The sequence below is a fragment of the Chinchilla lanigera genome, unplaced genomic scaffold (genome assembly GCF_000276665.1).
Source record: "Chinchilla lanigera isolate Chin_1 unplaced genomic scaffold, ChiLan1.0 scaffold00072, whole genome shotgun sequence".
Classification (NCBI taxonomy): domain Eukaryota; kingdom Metazoa; phylum Chordata; class Mammalia; order Rodentia; family Chinchillidae; genus Chinchilla; species Chinchilla lanigera.
The window spans coordinates 8966732-8974003 of record NW_004955473.1 but is presented as its reverse complement, the minus strand read 5'-3'; positions in this window follow the sequence as shown (position 1 = coordinate 8974003).

The window sequence follows — 7272 nt, the reverse complement described above, 5'->3', positions numbered from 1 at the left end:
TCTACCACCATTATTTTCCTTGGGAAGCACTTCATCATTTAGTAATTCCTTACTTCTATGAAATGATGCTCTTAATATATCATCACATTTATATATATGTATTTGAGCCCATTAAACTATGTAGAATATTCTGCTTCTGTCTGTCGTGCTTTAAATAGATATTTTGTCCTGAAAAGTATTACTAGGTCCCCCAAAGGGGAATTACTCAGAAGGGCTACACTTTTTGATTGGACAAATAAAAGTTCTATGGACTTGATAGTGTTTTTTATTTCATGTATGAACTGTTTTAGTAATATTATTTTCATTTAGTGGAGTGACTCTCCATTCATGTGTGCACTGCTGTCTTCATACTTTGCATTGTTTTATTGCAAACTACTAAATTTGTTTATGTCACTTGTTCCAAGGAATTTTTCTCCAAATCATGAATTTCAGAATCCTTGTGTTAAACTGCCCTAGACTTTTGTAGTTATTGTTTATTGATTTTGGCGAGTACTCAAGACATAGTAAGGAAAGGAAAGAATAATCTGTAACAAGCTATGCTGAATAAAATCATTCTTGGAGAAATAGGTCAGTGATAGTTTGTTTTATAAAGGTACTCAATTGCACCCACACCATTCCACAAGCATACATTATCTCTGGTTTACTAGACCTTAGTTAAAACTAAAATTCAGTCCCATTAAAGACAAGGATATTATTATCATTAGAGAAACCATTTGGAGTTGTAATCATGAGGGTCTTTGACCCTTCATGTAAGAATATACTTTGTATATAAAGTGACAGCCTAATTTGGCTAGAGCAAGTCTCTGTGTAAGCTAATTACACGTGGTAATTTTGCTTGAAAGGAGACTGACTTGAAAGTGAATCCAATTTAACGGTGAGGAGATTGTTATAAGAAACATTTCATTGTGGGTTTGAAAGTCCCTTAAAGTACTAATTTTTCACTTGAATAACTATATTGCCATAGCAAGGATTTTTCAAATTACTTAATATTTGCGATATATTATTTGAACTAAGAAAAAATAAAGACAAATAGTGGAGGCTTTTTTAATTTTATGGGAACAATTTAGGATCCTATTATGCACACACATTAAAATTAGCTTCTATTTTCCTCTTTCCACTTGTTCTTAAGATATCGTGAACTACCTTGCTCCATTAAGGAACAAGGCTCAGTCCTTAATTACATATTCAACTGAGAAGAAGCAATTTGTCCCGTTTATCAAACTGTCTAAATTTTTCTTTTTAAAATATAATCTCACTCTGGCATTTTAATAATTACTTCTCAGAAAATCATTGCATACAGCTTGCTTTTATTTTGTGAGTGGTTGAAATATGGCAACTGCAGAAAAACAGGCAGAAGAAATGATTTAAGGAATGCCTGAAGCAAAGCTTTAAGCCCTGTTATTTGGCTGTGGCAAGTTAAGCAAAGGCATTCTTAGGAATAACATAATCAGAATTAGAGGCATTTTTCCAGCAAAAACATTTATATAAATTCAAGTCAAATCCAAAGCCAGTACAAGCCATACAAATGGCAATTATAAATTAATACACTCCATATACTTTTGGAGTTTGGACTATGTACAGAGCTGGCAAGGATGCTGGCAAGTTTCAAACCTGAAAAATTTAACCTGTCCTATTTCAGGACCACAAAGTGTACTAAATGTTGTAAAATTCCATTTCCTTTTAAGTTATCATATATCTTAAAATTATCATCATAATTATTTTCTTTTGTTAAATCCCAAATTGCTATATAATCTTTGTACACTGAAAATCTTCTTTGGACCATTGTAGTGTTTGTTATGATACAATGACCAGGTCTCCCATTCAGGAAGAGACAGTAATACCCCTGGCTGTGTTGGATATTTGAGACTGATGGTTCTCACCTCAATCCATTTCTCTAAATTGCTCTTGTCACAGGAGAGCTGTCTGAGTGAAGTCCATATCTTCTTCACATCCAGTGACTAGTCAGCAATGGTGCAAAAAGTCTTGGACCCTTTTAACAAGGCAGGCGAACACTAAAGGACTGTTACAGTTTAGTATTTACCATAAGATCAAAAGAGTCCTCCTTTTGCAGCATCTTCATTGTTCTGTTTTTGCCTCTGCCTAATCATTATTAACATCCCACTCATAAGTTTTGTTATCCAATTAAATCCTACATGCAGTTTTGAGGGTCTCTGCTTTCTGAGGAACTCACCACAAAATAGTTGTTACTAGAAAGCTTCTTCAGAAGAGATTGTAAGCTGTAATTGATAACTGGTAAGAGGTGAATGAAATGTCATGATATTGTTCTACAGTACTTTATCACATATTGTTTTAAAGAAAAAAATAAAATAACAATAAAACAGTTTTAAAAGAGGTTAGTAGGAAAGTTGCAATAATTAGTATAGTATGTATTATCTTCATAGTAGTTATTCACAGTACAAATACAGGCATAAAATCTTACCTAAACAATATTAGTACAAAATTTTCTTTTCAGTGAGCTAAAAGAAACTAGCAATACAACTATCTTTACTATCATGTGTATAAATATATTTTTCCCTTTTCATTTCCTTTTTCCCTTTCCTTCATCCCAGTTTGTCTTTACTTTTAAAAGCGTCCTTCCAAATTCACAATATCTACTATACATTTTGGATCTTATTTACTCATTCAATTTCCTTCAGTACTAAGACAATACAGTGTTTACACATGTGAGTCTGATTTATTTCACTTGTGAGTATGCTCTTGAGTAGGGTTCATTTACCCATGAAAGTCTCAATTTATCCATCTTTATGGCAGAATTGTACATACATATATATGCACATCTTTTTTATCCATTCCTTAGTTGATTGGAATTTTGCTTGTTTCCAAAATTTAGCTATTACAAATCGTGCCGCTATAAACAGGGGTCCACATACATGACAGTGATATGTTTTTAATTCCTCTGGGAAGATACCCAGAAGGGGAATATTTGGGTCGAATGGCACCTCTAATCCTAGTTTTTTAAGGAATCTCCACACTGATTTCCACAGTAGCTGCACCAGTCTACACTCTCAGCAACAGTGGGGAAGTGCTCATTTTCCCCTACAGCACTGCCAACATTTGTTATTGTTTGATTTCTTGATGGCAGCCATTCTTTCTGGGGTGAAATGGAATCTCAGTGTTTTAATTTGCAACTCTTAAATAACCAGTGATGTAGAACATTTTTCATCTATTTATTTGCCATTTGTAGTTTTTCATCAGAGAAGTATGTATTCATCTTAGATGCCCATTTTTGAATTGGGTGTTTGAATTTAGGGGATCTGATTTTTTTTTATTTTTTATACATTCTAGATATAATTCCTTTGTTTGAGGGAAACTGGCTATAATTTTTCTACTCTGTGGGTTGTATTTTCACTCTTTTATCTCTTCTGTTGTGCAAAAGTTTTCAATAAGGTGAAATTCCATTTATCGATTCTTTGTAGTATTTCCAGTGTAATCTGGGCTGTGGTCAGGTATACTCTGCCTACAACTGTTTCTTCGAGATTTATTCTAGTGGACTTAGATTTATGATTTAATATTTCAGTCTTTGATCCATTTTGACTTTAATTTGGTGCATAATGGTAGACGTGGGCCTAGTTTTAGTCTTCAGCATGAGGAAAGCCAATATTTCCAACACCATTTATTGAAGTGATTATCTTTCTTCCAGTGAACATGTTTGGCTACTTTATCAAAGATAAGATGGGTTGATGTTTATAGTTGTGTCCACATTTTTTTGTTCTGTTCCACTGATACTCAGGCCTGTTTTTTTTTGCCAGTACCATGATGATTTTACTACAGTAGCATTGTAGTATAAATTAATGTCTGGCATTGTGGTACCCCTTGACTTGCCCTTTTTTCCCAGAATTGTTTTTGTTATTCTAGATAAGAAAATTGTGGTACTTTTATATAATGGAATGTTACTCAGGTATAAAGAAAGATAAACTCAAGGCTTTTATAGGTGGAATGGTCACAACTAGAAACCATACTCAGAAGTGAAATAAATCCGACCTGCATGTGCAAGCACTGCATTGTCTCACTAGAGTAAAACCTGACAGAGTTAATTTGAACTCGGAGATATGATAGACATTGTGAAATGATAGGAAAATGCTCAAGGGTAAAGGGTAACTGGTATGTGGGAAAAGAGAAGGGAAAGAAGGAGAAATTTTGAATGTATGTATATACAGGATAGTTAACTTAGTTGTTCTACTGTCTTCTATTTCTTTGCTGAAAGAAAATGTTAATGAGTCCTTGATTGATCAATATTGCATGTCTCTATCTGTTTTCATGAGAAACCACTTTGAAGATATCAATATGTAATACAACAAACATTGCTAATTTCCTACCACTTTGTTTGTAACTCTGTATTGTCTGTATTGTTCTTTTGCTATTTTGTAAAAGGTTGTCTGTCTGTTAATGTTTTCCTCCTTTTATTTTTAAAATAAAAAAGAAATTAAAATGAATTTGAGGAATATTTTCTGTAGATCTGTGAGGTATGCTAATGGTGTTTTGATTGGGATTACATTAAATCTGTATATCAGTTTTGGGAGTATGGCTATTTTCACTATGTTGGTTCTTCTTATCCAAGAGCAAGGAATATATTTCCATTTTCTGATATCTTCTTCAATATCCTTTTTTATGTTACTATAATTTTAATTACATGGATCTTTTACTTTTTTGTTAGATGATTCCTAAGTATTTCAGCTTTTTAGATTTTATTGTAAATGATGTACTTTCCCTAATTTCTCTTTCTGTGAGTTTGTTGCTTATGTATATGAATAATATCAATTTTTGAGTGTTTAGTTTGCATTCTGCTACATTACTTATTTGCATACTAAACCTACAACTTTTTGGCTGAGTATTGGGGTCTTCCATGTAGAGTATTATATCATGTTGAAATAATAATAATTTAAGTTCTTCCTTTCTTATCTTTATTCATTTTAATTCTTTCTCTTGTCTAGCTGCTCTAGTTTATAGTCCCAGAAGTATATTGAATAGAAGTGGAGATAATGGACATCCGTGTCTTGTTCCTGATTTTAGCGTGAAAACTTTCATTTTTTGACCATTAGTATGATGTTAGCTATTGATTTGTCATAGATAGCTTGTATAAAATAGAGGTAACACTGTCTACTCCAATTTTCTATAGGGTTTTTATCATGAATGTGGTTGGCCTTTGTCAAATGCTTTTTCTGCAACTATTAAGATGATCATACTATTTTTGTCTTTGTTTCTTTATGTGGTGTATTGCATTTATTGATTTGCTTATGAATACCATCTCTGCATGTCTGGGATGAATACTATTTGGTTGTGGTCTATGCTCTTCTTGATGATTTCCTGCATTTTGTTTTCCAGTATTTTTTTTTTTTTTTTTTTTTTTTTTTTTTTTTGGTTTTTCTCCGGTACCGGGAACCGAACTCACGACCTTGAGCTAGCCAGGCAGGTGCTTTGCCGCTGAGCTAAATCCCCAGCCCCTGTTTTCCAGTATTTTATTAAGCACTTTCATGTCTATGTTCATTAGGGAGATTGGCCTGTAGTTTTCTTGTTTTTGGTTGGATTCTTCTCTGGTTTTGGATTCAGCTTAATACTTGCTTCTAGGATTGATTTTTAAAGCACTGCTTCCCTTTCAGTTTCATTAAATGGTTTAAGCATTAGTGGTTTTAGGTATTCTATAAATTTCCTGTAGAATTCAACCATGAATCTGTCAGTGTCTGGGCTTTTGTTTGTTGGCAAATTTTTAATTACATTTTCAATTTCATTGGCTGATGTTTGGTTATTCAGAATTTTTCTATCTTTTTATTTAGTTTTGGTAATCCGATTATATCCACTAACTGTCTGTTTCTTCGGTGTTTTCCATCTTATTAGAATATTGCTTCGCATATTAGGTGTTGATGAACACCTGGATTTCTTTGAGATATGTTGTGATTTCCCTCTTTTCATTACTAATTGCTTGAATTTGTATTTTTCCCCTTTTTGATGCAGTTACCTAATACTTTATCAATTTTATTTATTCTTTCAAAGAAGTAGCTTTTTATTTTTGACTCTTTGCATTGTTTTCTTAGTCTCTGTTGCATTAGGTTCTGCTCTTTATAATTTTCTTCCTCATACAATCTTTCAGTTTGATTTGTTCTTGTTTTCTATAGAAGTTTGAGGTTAAACATTAGGCTGTTTATTTGAGCTCACTCTGTTTTCCTGATGTGTGAGGTCATTGCTATAAATTTCCCTTATAGGACTGATTTTTGTGGTCCCATAAGTTTTTGTATGTTGTGTCAGCATTATTGTTTATTTGTATATACTGTTTAATTTCCTCTGTGACTCATTGGATTTTCAGAGTTTTTTTTTTTCTTTTTTACTTTCCTTGTGTTAATATAATTTTTGTGATTTTCTTTGTTGTTGATTTACAGTTTAATTGTGCCATGGTCATATAGAATTCATGTGATAATTTCACTTCCTGTACATTTACTTAAACATGTTTTGTCCACTAATATATGGTCTATTTTGGAGATTGTGCCATGTGCTCCTGAGAAGAATGTGTATTGTGATGTTTGGAGGTGGAGCCCTCTGTAGTCATTTGCCAAGTCCATTTGTTCATGGGCTTAATTTAATTCTCATATTGTTTCTGTGTTGATTTTTTGTGTAGTTGATATATCTCTTTATGAGAATGGGGTATTTACTTTCCCCACTACAGTTGTGTTAGTGCTTATTTGATTTTTCATGTCTGTTAATATTTGTTTTATGTATTTGGGTGACCCTAAGTTTGGTGCATGAATAATTATGATTGTTATCTCTTCTCCTTCAAGTTTTCCCTTAACGTGTTTAGTGACCTTCTTTGTCTCTTTTGATCAGTTTTGGCTCAAAGTTTGCATTGTCTGCAAATATAATATCTACCTTGCATTTTTAAGTTACTCTTGCTTGGAGAATTGTTACCATCCTTTGACTTTTAGTCTATAGATTTCTTTTATGACTGACTCAAACCCACAGTTATTGAGGAGCAACAAAAGCAAAGTCTTCTGTTGGACACAGGAGTTTGATTCAGGTTAGCAAAACATGGTGACAGTTTGGCTGAAGTATTAACTTTTATCTGATTTTCCCCTGGGAAGCTTTCTTGTTTTCCACATAAGGCCCATATCTGCTTGAACTGGCAAAACATACCCTCCAGTTGCTTAGAGTTAGCAATTTTCTGCCCCGAGTCAATCTGAGCAGACACTGACACGTTGGGTGTCACAAGAAACTCTACACTCTAAAATTAATATGCACTAAGGAAAATAAGATTAAAACATTGAA